The sequence below is a fragment of the Amblyomma mixtum genome, chromosome 1, assembly GCF_055824585.1.
Source record: "Amblyomma mixtum isolate Tamu chromosome 1, ASM5582458v1, whole genome shotgun sequence".
In the NCBI taxonomy this organism is placed as follows: Eukaryota; Metazoa; Arthropoda; class Arachnida; order Ixodida; family Ixodidae; genus Amblyomma; species Amblyomma mixtum.
The window spans coordinates 286,590,451-286,608,277 of NC_143012.1; the positions used below are offsets into that span (position 1 = coordinate 286,590,451).

Consider the following 17,827-nt stretch of genomic DNA (forward strand, 5'->3'; position numbering starts at 1 on the left):
TTAAAAAGTGTTTATTTGTTTTTAAAGCGAAAGCTTTACTACTTGCACTTTCAGCCTTTGCCGTGGCGCGGCGGTGCCACCATTGACCTTTAGTTGACCTCTGTGTGGCGTCATGTGTGACATCACGCCGAAGAGAATGGCGACCGACTCGCGCCATCGCAAGCTGCGGCGGTGCCACCACCGGCGCCTAACTCCTGCGCTCTCCGCTAGGAGCGCAACAGGTGTTGTAACGTCACGCCGAAGAGAAGGGCGACCGACTCGCGCCGTCGCTAGCCGCCCATGCTAGCCGCGGCGGTGCCACCCCCGGCGTACCCGGCGCCTAACTCCTGCGCTCTCCGCCAGGAGCGCGATTGTGGCGTTACGCTGAAGAGATTAGGCTCGACTCACGTCGCTAGACAGCAGTAGCTGTGCCAACCACCAGCGGCTTAACATTGCTTCGCGATCTCGCGCCGTCCGTGTGCGATGGCGGTGCACATGAACGGCGGCCTGACTGGACTGGATTGTACTGGACTGGACTGGATTGGATTGGATTAGAATAGATTACATTAGATTACATTACATTACAGTAGATTACATTGGATTGGATTGGATTGGATTAGATTGGATTGTATAACAGATGCACCGCCACAAGTCTAACCACAAGCACCACCACCAGCTACACTACCAGCTGAACCATGGCGTAGGTACGGATATTGCTTTCGCAATTACCGGGCTTAACCAAGCTAAGCCACAGCGAATTTTTTTTTTCAAGCAAACAGGCTTTCATAGAGAATCAATCAATCAATCATTTTATTTCCTTAGAAAAGGAGGAGTACGGGACTAAAAGCTCGAACAGCTTGACGAGGTCCCGACCCCTTGTTAGTTAGCATGACAGCAGGATGACGGCCAGTCTTACACAAAAATGAAAAAATATCACAAAGCAACGGGTAATACAGAATGAAACAAGACGGCAATCAAATGGGAGAAGCAACAAAAGGTAATACAGATAAATCAACACACATAAGCAACGTTAGTGAACAAAATTAGGCGAATATGAAGGCATGGTTTAGTCTTGCAAATGAAGAAGTTGACAAAAACATGTAGAGACCATGTACTTTGCAGCATATTTTTCGCTAAATTTGACCACTTGTTCGCAGTTTTGTGTCGTGAGAATTGGCAGGTTTAAGGGCTATTTTTACTCGTCTTAAAGTTTAGACCAAATGACTTTTATCCGAATGTAGTAGAGGGCATCTTGGGAGGCGCTTTTAGTTTCATTCGAAATTAACTTTCCCTAAAGAAATTGTAATCAAGTACTTATATCAACCCAGTCAAATTTAGCTACATGTTTCCAAATTCGTACGATCCCCACTGCACTTTCTGCGCTGAAGTGGCTAACTTATACCACATGGTACGGGCGTTCAAGAACAATGCAGCTATGGCGAGAATCAATAACTCAAAAACTGGGGACTGGGAGGCGGCGCTGTACAGCTCACATCCGGGAGACCAGCTTTTACTTGTGAACCGGGCACAATTCAATGGGGTCCTGGAATGGGCGCCCACCAAACTAACTTCGATTTATTATATGCATTAAATGTTTTTCTCAGTCACTCTCACGAATTACGCGGCCGCATCTCTATCGGTGTTGAGTTCATGTTATCTTTTTTCGAGAAGAAGCCAAGTGTGCTGGGTGGACTAGCCGAGAACCCAATAACAACTTTTACGAAATTATTCTACAGGCTTGCTCCTAAAATGCTGCGAAAAAATGTTGCAGCCATACTATATTTCACTCATTGTTACTAAATAGGCCGAGCGCTTGTCTGACGCTGGCTTCCGAACAGGAATGATGACAGCGGTAGCAAAATCTGTGAATGGCGTTGTCGAAAACGAAAAGAAGGACGTTAGCGAAAAAAGAAGGGAAATTGAAGTCGTTCCTTATTTCGCAAAGCTCCGCACTGTGGAGGAGGAGGAGGTGGAGGAGGATAAACTTTATTTTCGTCGACAGATGTATCTGACGGTGTGGGGTTATAGCCCCATCAAGTGGCCATGAGCCCGTGGCGTTCGGCGACTCCTAGGGCTCTTGTCACAACCCGGATCTGTGTGTCCGAGTCGGATCTGAGCAATGCGGCCTCCCACTGGTCTGGATTCGAGAGCTGCAAGCCTCTAGGGGGGTAGTCCCGAGGGCAAGCCCAGAGTATGCGGGATAGAGTGGCATGTTGACCACACATTTGACAGGAAGGGGAGTAGACCCCAGGGTATATGCGGGCATATATCGCGGGGTTGGGGAAGGTGTTCGTTTGGAGTTGCCTCCACGCAACTTCTTGGGGTTTGGTGAGAGAACTATGTGCGGGGGGATATAGAAGTCTACCTAAGCGGTAGTGCATGGTTATGTCATGAAATGTGACCATACGATCTCTCGCCGTCCGCAGGACGGGCGACACCACAACCCGGTCGACGAATCCTCGGGCATAATTGTGGGCCGCCTCGTTGCCTGGATGCGACGAGTGCGCAGGGACCCAGATCAATTGGATCGGGCGGAGTTGAAGTTTGGTGGAGTGGAGGAGAGAGAGGGTGACAGGGGAGACCCGGCCTTTGGCGAAACTACGAATCACCTATTTAGAGTCGCTGAAGATGGTTTCTGCAGAGGTGGAGACCATCGCCAAGGCTATGGCCGCCTCCTCGGCCTCTTCAGGCAATCTGACGGGAATGGAGCACGCAACTAGCGGCCGTCCACAGTAGTTTACAACCGCGAGCGAAAAAGCTTCGCGGTCGGGGTATTCAGCGGCGTCGACATAGACTGCTGTCTGATGTGTTAAATATTTTTTGTGCAAAGACTTAGCCCTGTGCTTGCGGCGAGCGACATGATACTCTGGGTGCATATTTTTAGGAAGAGGGGTAACGATAAGGTTACTGTGGATATGGTGTGGAAGCTGGACCCTGTCGGGTGCGGTTGTTTCGAAGCGTATTCCAAGCTTGTCGAGTATGTGACGTCCCGTGGAGGTGTGAGTGAGACGCTCGTACTGAGAAGTGAGATGAGCTTCCGAGAGCTCCGTCACAGTGTTGTAGACCCCTAATGCCAGTAGTTTATACGTGGGGGTCCGGTGGGGGAGATGAAGAGCCGCCTTGTAAGCCTGTCGAATAAGGCAGTCAACGCGGTCCTGTTCCTGGCAGCTAAGGTAGAGGTAAGGGAAGGTACATGTGAGGCGACTGATAACAAACGCCTGAACAAGACGTCGGAGGTCAGCCTCTCGCATGCCTCTATGTTTATTAGCAATGCGACGAATTAGACGAATGGTCTGCGATACAGAGACTGTAAGTTTAGCTAGAGTGTCGGTGTTTTTCCGATTGCTCTGGATGAGGAGCCCCGATACCCTTATGGTGGATACTTCGCGTATGGGCTGACCACTAGCAGTAATGCAGATGGGAGGATGGCCGTGGAGGCCGGGTTGACCTCGGATGAGCAGCAGCTCGGATTTCTGAGGGGAGCACGAGAGGTCGGCTGCGGCTACATGGCGCTCAATGACATCAACCGCTTGTTGAAGTGCGGATTCGACCTCAGCATCGTTGCCTGTTGAAACCCAGAGGGTAATGTCGTCACCGTATAAGGTATGGGAGAGCCGGGGGATAGCGTCTAATTTAGAAGGTAGCGTGAGCAAGGCGACATTGAAAAGAAATGGGGAGAGAACGGATCCCTGGGGGGTGCCATTGCTACCGAGGTTTATAGGGTCTGAGAGGAGAGAGCCAAAGCTAAGTTCAGCTGTACGACCAGAGAGGAAAGTACGTATATACTCGTAGGTACGGTGACCAGGATTTAACAGGGAGAGGTTAGTGAGAATAGCGCGGTGCGAGACGCTGTCAAATGCTTTAGTTAAATCAAGCCCTAGAATAGCCTTTGTGCCCGCTCTGGTAGAGGGGCACAGTATCTCTCGTGAAAGCTGGATCATAATGTCTTGCGTAGAGAGATTTGAGCGGAAGCCAAACATGGTGCGAGGTAGGAGATGGTTATCTTCAACGTAATTATTGAGCCGGTTGAGAATGACGTGCTCCATCAGTTTCCCAGCACAGGAAGTGAGGGAGATGGGGCGGAGGTTTTCGAGAGCTAGTTGTTTGCCTGGCTTCGGTATGAAAGTCACGCGTGCATGTTTCCATGCTGCGGGGATTTTACCCTCTCTCCAGCAATCATTCATAAAGGCAGTGAGGGCCTCAATGGACGGGTCATCTAAATTACGGAGAGTTTTGTTGGAAATGCCGTCCGGTCCCGTGGCAGAGTTAGGACGGAGCTGAGTGAGAGCGAATCTTACCTCAGCTTCCGAAATCTCCTGATTGAGGGCAGGGTTGGCACCGCCCATGTAGGGGGGGAGAGGGTCCGGGGAAGTAGTATTGAGATAGCGTACACGAAGTTCATCAAGAAGATCCTGGTCTGAGCCGGGGTGTTCATGGACTATGCGGGAAATGGTGTCTCGTTTGGATGTTTTGCAACCGTCTGGGTCTAAAAGGTAACGGAGAAGGTGCCAGGTGCGAGTTAGCCCGAGCTGTCCACGCATGTTGTCACAAACTTGACCCCATTGCTGGGTAGTCAGTGCGATAGTGTGCGCCTCAATCTGTTTGTCTATTTGAGCTACTCTACGCCGAAGCGTTCTATTGTGGCGCTGTTTTTTCCAACGGTTTTGAAGGCTTTCGCGGGCCTGCCATAGGTGGAGGAGACGGCTGTGTGTATTGGATTGATCAGCCGTGATAGGTGATTCTTGAGTAGTAGCAGAGACATCTGCCTGCAGTTTGGAGATCCACTCGTCCAGGTTATTAATCCGGGTAGGGGCGTTCTGAGCGCGTAGGGAACGAAACTTGTCCCAATCCGTGATTAGGGTCGGGCGACCTCTCCGGCGGAACGGGGACATGCTGAGGGTGGTCGCGAGGAGATAGTGGTCGCTGCCGAGGGTATTCCCAGTGTTCAGCCACTGATCGAACCGTACGTTTTTGCAGAATGTCAGATCAGGTGAAGTGTCAACAGAAACGCTGTTTCCTACGCGGGTGGGAGTGTGAGGGTCAGTAACAAGGGTGAAGCCCAGTTCCTGTGCTCGCAACCACAGTGTGTTACCCTTTCGGTTGGCGGTGCGGTAACCCCAAGCGGGGTGGTGGGCATTGAAATCTCCTACAATGAGGAGACCAGAATGGTGCGCAAGCCTGTTGACCCGGGAAAGAAGGGTGGTGAAGTTGCGTCTTCTGTCTCTTGGAGGGCTATAAAGGTTAAGAATGAAGAGGCTTTGGTCGCCCCTTTTATGAGGGAGGAGTTCTAGCAAGACGCAGTCTACCCCAACGTCGTCTAAGGAGTGTTGGACGTCCGTCAGGTTGCGTTGAACCAAAATAGCGGTGTCGGGAGTGGTGACATCTAGGGGGAAGTATGGTTTATAGCCAGGTAGTTTCACTGGGCCATGAGTTTCCTGAAGGGCGATGATATCAGGGGGGATGTCGGAACTTTGGACATACTGCTGCAGGTTGCCTCGCTTGCGGCGAAACCCCCTGCAGTTCCATTGCCACACATTAAGTAGGTGGAGGGGCGCCATGGTGAAGTGTGGGTAAAGCTAAAATGGGTAGGGTGGTGGGAGCGTGCGGCAAGCGACCGTATGGTTTAACGTGCGTCGTGTGGAGGGCGGCCGTTGCGTCTCCCCTAGCTTCAAGGCCTATGACGCGTGTTTGGATCTGTTGCATGAGGGTGTTAAGTTGTTGTTGGATTTGCTGCTGCATTTGTTGTTGGAACTGGAGCATTTGCTGTTGGATTTGTTGGGAGAACTCAGCAAATTTCGCTTCAAGCTTAGCATCAATTTTAGCCTCTAAGTTTTCCTCTAGGCGAGCCTCAAAATCCTCAAGGTCGGCAAAATTAACATAGCGTTCTGAGCGGGAGGTAGCTTTCCGCTTAGAGGGAGGACTAGAGGTAGTATCTTTGGGTTGCGGGGGAGTAGATGGGGGCGCCTGAGGTGAGATGGTAGGAACAGGTTTAAGTGGTAGAGTGGCATTTGTTTGAGGTGGTGGATCGGGTGCAAAGGGTGGGCGCTTTAAGGAAGCGTTTTGTTGTTGGAGTCTATGATTGCTAGCTTTAAGGGCTGTTATCTCGTCGCGCAGGGCTTGCAGCTCTGAATCACGAGACTGAGATTGCTGAGAGTGAGAAGCCGCAGCTGCCCAGCTCACCTGGTTTTTCGTGGAGGGCTCTCGGTGAAGAGACGACTTGGAGTCCAGGGGTGGGAAGGACTGGGAGCGATTCCGGCTGGAGCGCCGGTAAGAGGAGGAGGAGCGGTTAGAATCCATTTTGGCCGAGGTGTTTCCAGACCCTTGGCGACGAGTCCGGGATCGGGAACGATGGGAGGTGGAGGCACTGTCTGAGTCAGCTTGTAGCTGGCGTTTCAGTACGGCAGCAGGCACTTTGTAGCGGCGTTTACACTTGGAGGAACCAGTCTGGTGAGGACCAGAACAAACTATACAAGTGGGGGTGCATTCATGGGTTTCGTCAGGGTCGCAAACTCCGCAGTGAGGACACTTGGAGAGCTTGGGAGACGGGCAAACGTCCTCTCGGTGTCCCGTTTTGCAACAGTTAAGGCAGGCTTCCACTTTGTTCTTGAAGATGTAGCAGCGCACAGCACTTCCTGCGTAGGATACTTGGCGGGGGACCTTTGTCCCTGCGAAAGTGATGACAATAGATTGGGTCTTGCCTAAACGGCGGGCGTAGAGAATGCGGTGTTCTGGATTCTGGGGTATCATGTACTCCATGATTTCCTCCTGGGTCTCATCCACGTACTGGTGGTGAATGATACCTCGGACGTATGCGCCTGGTGGGGCCAAATAGGTGGCAACTGGGTATCTTGTCGGGCCCAGGATGATTTCCTGTAGCTTCGTGTAAGTGATGGCGCGGTCCCGGTTCGGGGTGCTAAAGGTGAGGGTGTTGTGAACGAAATTCACCCGAAGGCGGTCCTCTGCGGTATCGGAGTAAGTCAGACGAAGGCTTGAGGTGATTGCTCTGCGAAGAGCGTTCTCGCCCCAGGAACGCAGATTGAGGCCCCCGCGAGGGCGAATGATGACTTTAAAGTCTTCAAGAGGGAGACGTGGCAGTGACGGTGCACCTCGAGGTAGCTTACGTGACGTGGAGGGAGGTAGCTGCTGGGACGCGGTATGCTGGGCGGACGCGGAAGGCGTCTCCGTCATCGGTGGCTTGGGAGTGCATTTCGATGAAGCGGCGGCGGAGCCGCGTTCGTAGCAGCGGGCTACGTAGGTCCAGTCCGTGGGTATATAAACTTGAGGGGCTAGATCCTCCCCCTCCACGGTGACGACGTCCATGCTTGGCGAAGCACTGGGCCCGGCTGCGAAGCAGAGCCTATCGCCAGCGGCGGTAGGCTTAGCGAGGCTGGCGCTGGACTCGGTGGAAACAAGTGTCCATGCAGGTCACAAAAACGGAGTGCCGGTCCCGAAATTGGGCTGGGCAGGTGCCGAGCACCTTCGTGAACTTCGGGAGACACAATAAGATTCGGCGGAAGGTCAAAAGTCGGTCAAAATAGCAGAAATGGCCGGAGCCCATACGCACACGCGTCTGCACACCAGGCCAGGAACGCCGACTCTCCGCACTGTGGAAGAAAAGTCGCCGAGCGCCAAGGTGTAATTTCAGGTTTTCTTAGCTCAAGCAACGCTCTCAGATCTTTTCTCGCGCATTCCACTCGGAGAGAAAATAAATAGTACACAACCAAACATTAGAAAATGCAGTGTTATAAACCATTCTGTCTAATTCTACTATACCCTGTTCCGTTGTAAAAAAATTAAAAATATAAAGAATAAGCAAGCGTACAGCGAGAATCGATGCAGATAAAGGCGGTAGATTTGCCTTGCACTGTAGAAGATGTACCCGGAAAAGGATCCCACTTTTCAATGCCGTGACCATTCTACGCCGCGGAGAAACGCGTAAGGTGTGCGAAACTATGAGGCCTTCTAGATAAAGGCTTTGAGACTGTTGTGTAAGTTCAGCATCTGCAGCGCTGATGTTAAAGCAATTTGATTTTGTTTTTTCACTTTCACACTTGTATTTGTCTTGCTCTGGCTTGGTGCAGGCATGGCTGTTATTCGGGGGCCTATTTTTCAAATAAAGTTTTCAGTTCCTAGTCCAGCCGTCTTCATTTGCTCTTTTTGGTCATCTGTGTTCTTTTTAGCTCGTTATAATACTTTTCAACAATCTTTACCAATTTCTCTATAATTTAGCCTTCCCATACCATTCCAGGCACATAATTCCGTGCCGTACCATACCACACCATACCCTACCATCCTTTTCAAACCATTCACCTTTGCTTTGTTTACAGAGCCTGATCAGTGCTGACCTACAGCAGGTTAAACAAGTTAGCATCAGCTGCTCGGTGTGCTCCGCACTGAGGAGCTAAGGGGCAGTGAAGATGAATTCAACGCTGTAAGTGAAAATCGAGCAAGAAAGGAAGCAAATCAACGTCCTTGTGGAATGGTGTTAAGAAGCAATTTCGCGCATATTCCTCCCTCCGGAGCCGCGGCGCGTCCCTCGCGTGGCCACTGGGTCGGGCTGAGGAAAGAAAGAGGAAGAAAAAGATGAAGCGAAAAGGAAATGAGGGCAGGAGGGGCATGGACGAGGACATTTTTTAAAACACCCAGAGGCCGCGATGGCGCCTCTGGGCTCGCCCGAACGCGCCAATATGGGAAAGTAGCCTCGCTCAAAAGCCATTATTGCATTTTAATGGCGCAGCCTGGCGGCGCAGATTGGATCCGGGTGGGCAGTCATTACTCTCTCTCGTCGTTCATTTTCATTCACTTTTTTGCGTCACTTTGTGTTTCCTTTAGACCGCCTGCTTCCTTAATGCGGGCTCAGTGAGGCATAAAAAGAAACGAATAAAGGCTTGAGCTAAACGCTCGGAATACTTCAGCGCAGCCTGGGTCAAATTCAAGCCACACCGGACCAGTCTCCTCCCCTGGCCAGTGTAGCATGCACGCGTTGTATTTTTTCCCGAGCCAATTTTTGTTTTTTTAGCCGTGCAGACCTATGTGTCTATATCTTCATTTCTTGCTTTATTGAATCCTGCTTTACGCCTGTTTTCATCTCGGTCTTGTTTTAGGTCAGGTAAGCAGATTTCGGTGAGGAGAGAGTTCTGCCTCGATCACACCTCTCTTGCGAGGGAGGAGTGGAGGGGGTGCAGAACCCCTATCTAATTGATCGACGTTCTGCGGACATACGCACGCTCACCGACTATGGCCGCCCTGGGAGGCACCTAGGGTCAGGTCGTCTATTTCACGGCACGCGGTTTGCTCGCGTTCACGTCTGGAACTCAATTACCTCCAGACCTTGGGTTCGTGCTTCTACCATCTCTCCACACTCGATTGTTTTCAACGCCAGACACTCACTGTCTTCGATAATTTTGTATTTTACTGTTGCCAAACGGATCATCTGCTTATCTCCTGAAACATTCCATAAGCGGTGAAAATCTTAGCTATGCCGAGAATGCTACTCTTGCCAACCAGGTCAGCCTGGTTTGTGCCGACTGCAGTGTTGCTGTAGTGGCACTTACCTAGAAACCATTGTTCTTTTAAACGCGCTTCTATGGTTAGAGGATGCCAGATACGTTGTTGTAGTGGATGCAAGAGAGGCCTCATAACTTCCTGAAAAAAGATAAAATGATAAGTTGCTGTGTTTCTAATATCTGTCTACCCGTGTCTCCCTTATAAAAATGCTCTATAGACTATCTATAAACTTCTTATAGGCTCTATAGCTTTCCTGTAAATATTTCCTATAAATATTTCCTGTTGTCTATATATAGTCTATATGCTGTCTGCACAAAAAGTCTACTAAAAGTGTATGGCCATAAATCTATAAATTTTCTGTATACTGTCTATAGAATTTCTTTTGCCTTTATACTCGTCTATAAGATTTAACTCCAGAAAGGCTATAGATTTTATAGGCAGAAGTCTGTGGACAGCCGATAGACAGTCCTAAGAAGTTTTTGCAAGGGCTCACTAACACGATGAGAAACAAGTTGTTAGAACACAGATGTGGATTGTGGCGGCGACGACGAAGAGGAGCAAGCGTACGTGATCCAATTAGTATATTTTTCTAGCTTCAGTCATTCTACTATTCTACTCACTTTTTTTTATCACACATATACTTCCTTGGCGTTCACCACCGTACCTTGGCTAATCCCACCGCATGGGTATGTGCCATGTTTACTGAGAAAAAGAAGAAGAAGTAGAAGAAGAAGTAGAAGAAGAAGTAGAAGAAGAAGAAGTAAGTGATCCTGCAAGCGTGCTGGTGGCAGTTTGTTGTTCGTGCGGTCGTGTACGTGACCTTGGTGGTTGCTCGGCGCCGCGTTTTTTCCGAGCTGCGCGTGCAAGCCCAGCTTACAAGCTCCAGCCGCACATCATGACGCAAGGATTGGCCATCGACCGCCATTCGGCCATCGAGAAAAACTCGCTCAGCTGCCCGTCGTTCAGCCAGCCGACCTGTTCGCCACCAGGCCTACCACCTCTCGCCATTACCGTGCTGCAGAGTCCTACCGAGGCAAGCCGGAACGACGCGCAGGGATCACTCTTTGAGCCGTAGGACTTTCTGTCGCAGTGCCTAAATATTACTTTGAAAGCATTAATATGGCTCTGTCGCGTCAGCAAAAAGTTTCCGCAAATTTGTCCACAAGATTACGTCGTTCTCTGAAGATAAATGTGTGAAAATGTGATTGTGACAGAGAATGTGTGATAAAATGTTGCCGCGGAAAAAATTTGGTTGATGAGGTCTGTTTAATTCATTAAACGGGAAAAATCACCTTAGACATCAAAACAGCCATGCATGTCGATATAGCACATGGACGTCAGAACAGCTACGGACGGTGATATAGAATAGGGACGTTTTGCTTTCGCGTTGCTCCTATGTGGGTCGCCGCAGTAATCTCAGTATTTTTAGTTCCTTCTATCTTGTGTGTGCCACCGCTTCGTTGCACATCGTCTTCAAATATAATTCTCTTGATATTGCCCGGATGCGAATGTTTGTGTGTGGACACAATGCGCAACTAATGTTCTTTCTTGTTTTCGTTTTTTTTTCCTACCTTAAAACTCCTTTCGGGGTGCTACATAAGGGGTGAGATTGCACGCTGATAATTATCATAATTTTTTTTCTATATACAGACGAGACGCCACGGTCGCAGCAAATGTGGATGGACAGGTGTTGGCAGTGACGTCGTCGGTAAGGCCGTTCCAGTCGATAACTCTTCAGGGATAAAAGGAGCCATCAAGTGCGGCCTTGATGGTGGTTCTAGAACAGATCTGGGCCCACTGTTACACTAGCACTCCGAAAATAGATTTCTCACTCCTATATTAAAAAATGACAGGGAGGTTACGAATGTTTGAGCGTTTGCTGTAGTGTGACAGCAAGGAATATTTCGCGCACATGTTTTTCTTTCTCTCAAAGTGAGACAGCCCAAGGTGAATCTTGGCTTGCACAGGACTGCAGTGCTAATCTGCAGTGTGTTTCGGTCAGGTTCAACCCACCCACCTCCCGCAGCCAAAGTGGACGGCTATGCTACTGGGCTACCTGTCGCCTCTCTCCCTCGCTCCTCTTCCCTGAAAATAGATTGGGGATTTTCTTCTCTCCACTTTGCCACCCGTCTCTAGCTACCACCGCTCTCTTCCCGCTTCCTTTTTCTCTCTCTTCTAAAAGCTGAGAAGGAATTTTTCTCCGCTTTTCTACTTGCCAACTGCAGCAGGTGGCGCTACGTACGCTGACGATGACAGCGCGAGACTGAGAAATGACCTAAGGACAGCTAACGTTCTAGAACTGCGATCATGATCATCACCATCAACCTAGCTACGCCCACGGCAGGGTAAAGGCCTCCCCAGTATATTTCCTATTAACCCTTCCCTTGGCCAGTTGGGCCACCTTTTCCCCTCAAACTTCTTAATCTCATCCGCCCACCTAACTTTCTGCCGCCCCCTGCGACGATTCTCTTCTCTTGGAATCCACTCCGTTACCCTTAAGGACCAGCGGTTATCTTGTCTTCGCATTACATGCCCTGCCCAAGCCCATTTCTTCCACTTCTTTTCGACTTGGATGTCATTAATCCGCGTTTGTTCCCTCACCTACACCGCCCGCTTCCGATCTCTTAACGTTACACCAATCATTTTTCTCGCCTAAGCTCGCTGCGGAACTGCGATAAATATCGTAAATAAAAATTGAAGGACAAGCACCGCCTGCATTTACATTGTTATGATCATGATCGCACTTTTGCTTCAATTTCCTTTGTACATATATCTGCTTAGTGCGAACTAACGGACCTGAGATATGAGAGGCGGCGTCGCACTTCAAAAGCGGTTTACTGAAGCTTCTCTTTCTTCGCATCGCTAATATCTTCCATTATTCCGATTAGCAACTCGTTATTTTATTCCGCTTTCTCCTGACACGTCGCGTAATGTCTGTCTTTTTATTCATACTCGCGGAAGTTGCCAGCATCTGTTCTGCTACAGCGAGTCACGGGAAGCAAAAGTTAACAGAATGGGAAAACAGAAGCGTATTCAATCCCAGTCGTCCGTGACCGATACGGTGTCATAACAGCAATTAAAACCATAAAACGATGCAAGTTAGAACGCATTGTGCAATTCCTTTAAATTCCATCTACCGAAACGTTCACATCTGTGTGGCCATGCACATACTAACATTTTAAGCTGAACTCTTCAATAGCATTTAAATATAGGCTTTTTGACGCTTAAAGTAGTACACCTGCGGTGTAGTAAAGGCTTAAAGTAGTCCGAAAATAGAGAACAAATTATAACCAGTCATAGACGTATGCAGACCCACACAACATCTAAAATGACAAAACCTTTCGTAAGCAGTAGTGCCTTTCCCAAACTGTTCAACAGCCGTTTTGTTTTCATCGTATTAAATTTTAAGCCGAAGTTTGTCCTTTGCAAGTTCAGTTTCTCAACAATGGGCAGTGATTCACCTCTGGAGTTACTTACCTGTGTCCAGACGAAGACAAGTCGTCTTGTCGAAACGTTGGCAAGCAACTTGAGGTTTTGCCCTCTCTTGCTCACTCTGTGTGCGTCAATAATTCGAAGGCTACTTGTGTATTCTTACACTCCAGTGCCTAGTCATCATGAATTTTTTTCAATAGCTATTGCAAAAATGCAACAAATAGCAGCGGACAGATTGCATCCATATGCCTGACGTCCTTTTGACAGGTATAGTCCCACTGTAAGTCACTGTAAATGTTTTCTAGAAAATTTAGTTCCACACTTTCAAGCTCATGCCACGCAATGCTCGCATGGCGGCTGCTGTATCTGTGTTGGATCAAACTCTTTTCGCAGTGATATGTAAAGGATCTCGCTACGTTGTGCACATTTCTCTGGCGTAGCAGGAACGGCGAAACACTCGCAGTTCGACTTGTTACTTTGTGTACACTTGGAGCTCACTGTTTTTAAACTAAAAGCATCCTTCGATTATTGTTGCGAAAACATGTCCTATCAAATCAGACAAAATGTTGGTGCAGAACTCAACCGCTGAAGCACAAGAGGGAGGCGCGGGATTCTGTCTGCGACAAATTCAGTTCACGTTGGCCACGTTCAGAAACTTTTTGCGAAACACCTTCTGTCCCTACACAGTGGAAGCTCCTCTGGCACTCATGTGCCAGTTCCGGAAGTCTCGAGACCTTTGCAACGCGTACTCAGTTTCCCTTGCATAGCACAGAAAATTGTTTAAGGGCGAGAAATCTACAACGAGCACTCAGACCCAAAACTATCAAAGTGGACGTTTAGTCTTCAGGATATTAAACAAAATTTGCGATAACCAAAAAAAAAATTTAAATTTATTTTTTTTTTCCATCGCATCATGTGCCACAGTCACCACGGGACGATATCAGCATGGCAAGTTCCATAGCCGCAGCGAACACGTTGTTCCTTCCAAGGACGCACCAAGAACTAAGCAGCGCTAGTAATTTCCCGCCAGTTACAGAAAAGCTGAGAAACTTCAGGCTAGGCTGGGCGCCTTATTTAGAACGGCTTCATTCTTAAACTTCTCAGCTTTCCCTTGTGCAGTGTCGCCTCTCTCTCTCTCTCTCTCTCTCTCTCTTTCTCTCTGGTTCTCTTTGAAAAGCTCTATGTACACTTGGCACGCAGATTTTCTTGTCCCTCACCAAAATTCAAAACAAGTGAGGAGTCTACGTTTCGCAGAACGTCATGAAGTCGAACTTAGCTGCTATATACGCATCGTCAAAGGATCAAATACCAAACTAATGAATCTTCACCAAATCAACACTAATGAAATCATAATGCCGTTCCGAAGCGCCGTTTGTTTCAAAGGACCTAAGTACGTGAGTTCCACCATTCTGTAAAAACGCAAGCGGATTGCATTGACCTCTCGGTATCGTTTCGGTGCCCCGGCAGCTTTCGTTGCCATCCTTTCCCGCTCCAGGTGGAATCTCAACGGACAGCTCTGCGAGGGGAAACCACGGGCAGCCCTATCTCCCGCGAGCTCGCTCATGCATTCGACCATCCGAACAGATGTCGTGCTTATCTCGGGCGCCATTCGGACCCGAAACACGCACGCCGAGACTCACTCACACATATTGGCCCGTCGCATCTGTCTTCCCTCCCTCCCGGAGCAGCGGCAACGGAAGGAATGGACCCCAGCGGGCCACCGTTGGTCATCGCGGCGCATGCCAGCTGATACCCGGCCCATCCTCGCGACAGGTATATCGTCGCGTGGCGCCAGGGTTATCTTGCGGTCGGGCCAGAGCGTGGGGGATGACATCCTCAGCGTCGTCAGCGCCTCGGTGCCGGTTCGCCTGGGGTCCCGACGAAAGAGATACCAGAGTGATCGCGGAACACACGCCTAGCAACGTGTGCATTCTATTCGGTCGAAACCTCCTCTACCGTGTCTTACGTTGTAGCACGAAAATAGCGCTTTCATTAGTTCCTATCTATGCCCTTAATTTTTTATTTCCATGGGCATGTGAGAAGAGACTGCTGCTCGACAGCGGAGCCATCTCTTGTTTCTCGCATAGGCGAAGAAATCGCACCAGAACTGACGACATAATGCGCAAAAACACACAATGCACAAGCCAAATATGACAACAGTGAGTGTAATATTAAAGATAAACACGATATAATAACAGCTGTAATCAAGGATTCAGGACGTCACATTAAGGTTAAAAACAGACATATGAAAATGACGTGTAAAATCTATACCTTCTCAATTAAACAGGTATTTAGCCATCGCGAAATGTTAGTGTTTTGTTGTATAAAAAATGGCCAATGCTTAAGTCAAAATTACTTAACAGTCCCCTGAGTGCAGCTTTGTTGGACCATAAGTTAACTTTATAGCACTTGTTTCGTTTAACGAATAGTCATGAATAGTCATCTTGTCGTAAATGAGAACGCAATAAGCGTCCTTTCTCAACAATATGTACCCATGACAGACCTTTAGTTAGAAAAAGAGACGAGCTGAGTATATTTAGAAACCTGCTACAAGCGCCGTCTTGCTCACCGGTTTTTCTCTTTCCTGTGCCAATCACGACTCATTACAAATATAATTTTCTCTTCTAATGGGTGGTTTCAGCTGAAGAGTTAATATCCGGCCAGGAGATCAATATCTGCAAGAGTGGCTTCCTTTTTATTTCCTCACATATTAAATATTTAAAGGCTGACATTCTCACACCCAGTTTTGATTTACCTAGACATGCCTTGTCTCTATAACAAGGGCGGTGAGACATTTTTTGCATTTTTCTGTATTTTTTTTTTGCTTGTCAGCACCAAAACATCCCCTCTCTTGTTTGTTCGTAACCTTCGAGTGCGCCCGCCGCTATATGGCTGAGCTCGCTCTTCCAGCTCATTCTCGTACACTTTTTGCCGTACGCCGGAGTCCCTAAAAGAGAAGAGAACTGCACTTTCCCCGAAGCGGCCCGACACATGCCCGAGGCACTCCAGCGCTCGCGTACCCACTGCGAAGTTCTCCTCTCTCCTCTCAACCACGCGCAGTAGCAGTAATGGATTGACCGCGTCGCGGCGCGCTGATAATGAATGTGGTCCAGGAGCGGCCCTTTGTACGGCTATCGCCTTAATTACTCCATATTGCGCCGTCCGCGGTCCCACGGACGGGTCTTCGGTCAGAACAACGCGCACGCCAGGCTGGGCCTGTATAAACACACGCGGCGCAGGGAGAGAAGCGGCGGTCCGCGGTGCGCGCACCTCACCCCCTCCGCCGTCGATACCCTCCTTTCCTGCCGGCTCTGTCTGCTGCACGATGGAGAGGGCTTTCAAAACGCGTTGTGAGGGTCGGCACTGACATTGGAGGGCTAAACACTGGGCGCAGTACGCAGTCGACAATTCCGCTTTCCTATAGTGTGCCACGTCTTTTTATAAATCGTGGTTTCCACAATGTGGTCAGAACACTGCTCTAAAGAAATGCTTGGTTCCAGCAGTATAGCGTGATATACATAGTAATAAGAAAAGCCGATCAGCGCTTCCAATATTAGTCGCGACCGCGGAACCCCAGTGGAGATGTCAAAAATGCATCTGGAGGACAGGATAACGTTGTCGCATGACGAAGACCTTGAGTTATGGGCCAGTGTTGTAGGGCCCTATAACACTGGCGTGTCGCATCCATAGAATCAGTATACTCGCTCCAGAAGTTTCCTCCGGAAGATTGCCGCCCCGCAAAGCTTTCCATTGCTTGGTCGTACGCAGCAAGAGAACATTTTGATCACAGAGTGCGTAAACAGTTCCTCCTCGGTTTAATGCAAGGCTCAAGTCTTTTTTCTTTACATTCAGGGCTGTACTTTCTCGTAAAGAAAAACAGGTACACTGGTAACTCGGAGTTCAGGCAATCGACACAGAGTGCTTCCAAGAAGCGTAGGTCGAAAAGTAATAAGGCAGTAATTACTCATTGGCATCCACCCAAGCGCAGCCACACGGCTACAAAGGAAAGCTATACTGCTTTCTCAGAAACTTCGTTGTTAAAGAAAAATTCGTCCTGGTCCGGGGTTCGAACCCGGGACCACCGCTTCACCGGAGCCGTCGCTCTACCATCTGAGCTAACCGGGACGGCAAGCTTATGGTAGGGCGAGAGCGAATGGATCAATAACTCGAAGTGGGAACAGTATTGGTCAAATGTTTAGGGGAATCCCCCAAGGTGGAGTAAATCCCCCAAGGTGGAGTAATTCGAGTTATTGATCAATTCGCTCTCGCCCTACCATAAGCTTGCCGTCCCGGTTAGCTCAATTGGCAGAAAGACTGCTCCGGTGAAGTGGTGGTCCCGGGTTCGAACCCCGGACCAGGACGAATTTTTCTTTAACTACAAAGTTTCTGAGAAAGCTGTATAGCTTTCCTTTGTAGCCGTATGGCTGCGCTTGGCTGGATGCCAATGAGTTATTACTCCCTTATTACAAATTTACTCCACCTTGGGGGATTCCCCTAAACATTTGACCAGGTCGAAAAGTGAGTTCGGCCAACAGCCAGCCGGCGATCCTCCGTAAAAGTGCCGTCGGACGGTACTCTTTAGGTACTGGCCGTTGCACATTTCACGGAGCAGGGTTGTAGCATTTCTCACAAAAAAAAAAAAAAAATGGGGAGACAAGCTCCACCAATAGGATGTGACTGGACAGCGGTTTTTCTTGCCTACGCAGACACAGACATTGTTTCCTCTTCCACAGTAAGAATCACTATGTGACAGTGTAAACGATAGACTATCTACATATTAAGTCTTGCTTTCACCGAGCCGTGCACACGTTCCTGCGTTGTCTAGCGGCAGCGTGTCTGACTAGAAACCCAAGGGTCAGGGCATGCAGCAATGGAACGGCTGCGTAGACGCTTGAGAGCCTACGCTCGT

At 49.0% G+C, this 17,827-nt stretch overlaps 1 protein-coding gene across 4 annotated transcripts in view; it reads left to right on the forward strand.

Moving 5' to 3' along the window:
• Window positions 1–17,827, forward strand: part of Ten-m (teneurin transmembrane protein Ten-m) — a 552,868-nt gene that overhangs the window by 101,945 nt on the left and 433,096 nt on the right. The gene's annotated exons all lie outside the window — the stretch shown is intronic.